Raw genomic sequence first — 2,990 nt, forward strand, 5'->3', positions numbered from 1 at the left:
TTACCTCACACTTATTCGGATTGAAATCCATTTGCCACTTATCTGCCCACCTGACCAGTCCATTAATGTCTTCCTGCAGTCTGCAGCTTTCCTCCTAACAATCAACCACACGGCCTATCTTTGTGTCATTCGCAAATTTCTTAATTATGCCCCCTAAGTTCAAGTCCAAATCGTTAATGTATACCACAAAAAGCAAAGGACCTGGTATCGAGCCCTGTGGCACCACACTGGAAACAACCTTCCAGTCGCAAAAACACATGTCAACCATTACCCTTTGCTTCCCGCCACTGAGCCAATTTTGGACCAATTTGCCACATTCCCTTGGATTCCATGAGCAATTATTTTTTGACCAATCTGTCAAGTGGAACTTATCAAAAGCAACGATAGGTGTGAAATGACATTGGGCCTCTCACATTCCTATCTGGTAATCTGTTCAAAGAGCTGGGAGTTGTGAATCATCAAGTGATATTGAATCCAGCATATGATTAAATGATATAAGGAATGGATTTGAAGCCACTGAAGCAATCAAAATTGGAGACGTCAGGACCATTCAGAATGTATGGGCGTAGACATGTAAGAGGCTGTCTCTACTACATGAAAGCCCATAAACAGAGAGAGTAAAGAGGCCTTTTACAACGCATCCTTCGAACACATGGTCTTTACTACATCAAAGGGTCTCAAGTCACAAGATCAAAGCCTAAACTGTCAATCATTGAGGTGTGTTAATGATTGAAGCATAGCAACAGGAAGCGATTGGACAAAGAGAATGACCCTTCCCAATGCTACATTCTATTTGTAATAAGACAATATAAAAAGACACTTCAATCTTTATCACGCCGTATCCCACAATGTGAGCCCCCTTCCCCCCCACCGCCCCCGGTCTGTCAGCCCTCTGCATTTATAAACACTTCAGTGTATTTTATTCCGTGTCCAAAGAACAAGGAAAGCTGATACACCAGGGGAGGCCTCACAGTGTGGGACACGGAGTGAAATACATTGAAGTGTTTATAAACTGAGACAGCTGACACACCAGGGGAGGCCTCACTCTGTGGGATACGAAGTGAAATACATTGAAGTGTTTATGAACTGAGACAGCTGACACACCAGGGGAGGCCTCACAGTGTGGGATACGGAGTGAAATACACTGAAGTGTTTATAAACTGAGACAGCTGACACACCAGGGGAGGCCTCACAGTGTGGGATCCGGTGTGAAATACAATGAGGTGTTAAAAAACTGAGACAGCTGACACACCAGGGGAAGCGTCACACTGTGGGACACGAATTGAATTACACTGAAGTGTTTATGAACTGAGACAACTGACACACCAGGGGAGGCCTCACAGTGTGGGTAACGAAGTGAAATACAGTGAAGTGTTTATAAACAGAGATAGTTACCAGACGGGGGTGGGGAAGGGTGAGGGTTCGGCTCACAGTGTTAGGCAGTCCAGGCCTCTGCTCTACTATCTCAATAACATCACCACCTACACCACCGTACCTTTGTGTTATCTTTAAGGCTCAATAATCACAGTGGAAGAAAGAATAGTCCAAATTTATGCGTGGGCTTTTAATCACAGAATCACAGAATGATACAGCGGAGAAGGAGGCCATTCGGCCCATCGTGCCTATGCCGGATGTGTCTTGTTCAGTACAAGGAAGGTGAGAATGATTGGGGTCAGGAGCTGTAAGCCATTAAGGACGGGTCTGTACAGAAACTTCTGTTGAACAAATCAATGGCACAGCGTTAAAAAAATACTCGGGTAATTACCGTATCATTCTGCACCCCTCTCCCCCCTCCAAAGCCAACATATCCTTCCTGAGGTGCGGTACCCAGAACTGAACGCAGTTCTCCAGATGGGGTCTGATTAGATCTTTATATAACTGCAGCAAAACTTCCACTCAGTTTTATTCCAGCCCCCTTGAGAAAAATGCCAACATTCCATTATCATGGAATCATGGAATGATACAGCACAAGAAGAGGCCATTTGGCCCATCGTGCCTGTGCCGGCTCTTTGAAAAAGCACTCCAATTAGTCCCACTGCCCTGCTCTTTCCCCCTAGCCCTGCAAATTTTTCCCCTTCAATTATTTATCCAATTCCCTTTTTTGAAGTTACTATTGAATCTGTTTCCACGCCCTTTCGGGAAGCGCATTCCAGATCATCACAAATCGCTGTGTGAAAAAAATCCCCTCACCTCACCTCTTTTTCCTTTGCCAATTACCTTAAATCTGTGTCCTCTGGTAACCGACCCTCCTGTCAGCGGAAACGGTTTCTCCTTATTTATTCTACCAAAACCCTTCACCTCTATCAAATCTCCTCTTAACCTTCTCTGCTCTAAGGTGAACCATCCCAGCTTCTCCAGTCTCTCCACATAACTGAAGTCCGTCGTCCCAGGTACCATTCCAGTAAATCTCCTCTGCACCCTCTATAAAGTCTTCACATTCTTCCGAGCATTTTGTGCCTGTCTACTGGCTTTTAGTGGTTTCAGAATTTGGATCCCTAAATCTCGTTGCTCATCCACAGTACCTAACATCTCACCATTTAGAAACACTCCAATTTGCCTTCCTTGGGTCCGAGATGGATGACCTCGCACGTTCCCACATTGAACTCCAAATAAACTTTCTAAACAAATGTAAGGTCTTGCTTACGGTCACTGTAGTCTCGGAATAATAAAATATGCTGCAAGGTGACTCCGAGCGCTGGTGAATCCAGCTTATCAAAAATAGCGTCAATCATTTCCCGAGGATTCTCTTCTCTGCTGGTTGCTGTAAGATATACGATAGCGTTTGAGTGTTAAACACTGCTCTTGCAGTTTATCAACAACATGCATTTATATAGAGTAAAACGTCCCAAGTTGCTTCACAGGAGCGATTATCAATCAAAAATTTGACACCAAGCCACATAAGCAGATATTAGGACTGGTGACCAATAGCTTGATCAAACAGGTAGGTTTTAAGGAACGTCTTAAAGGACGAGACCGAGGTGGATAGGCAG

The sequence above is a fragment of the Heptranchias perlo genome, unplaced genomic scaffold (assembly GCF_035084215.1).
Source record: "Heptranchias perlo isolate sHepPer1 unplaced genomic scaffold, sHepPer1.hap1 HAP1_SCAFFOLD_44, whole genome shotgun sequence".
Taxonomy (NCBI): Eukaryota; Metazoa; Chordata; class Chondrichthyes; order Hexanchiformes; family Hexanchidae; genus Heptranchias; species Heptranchias perlo.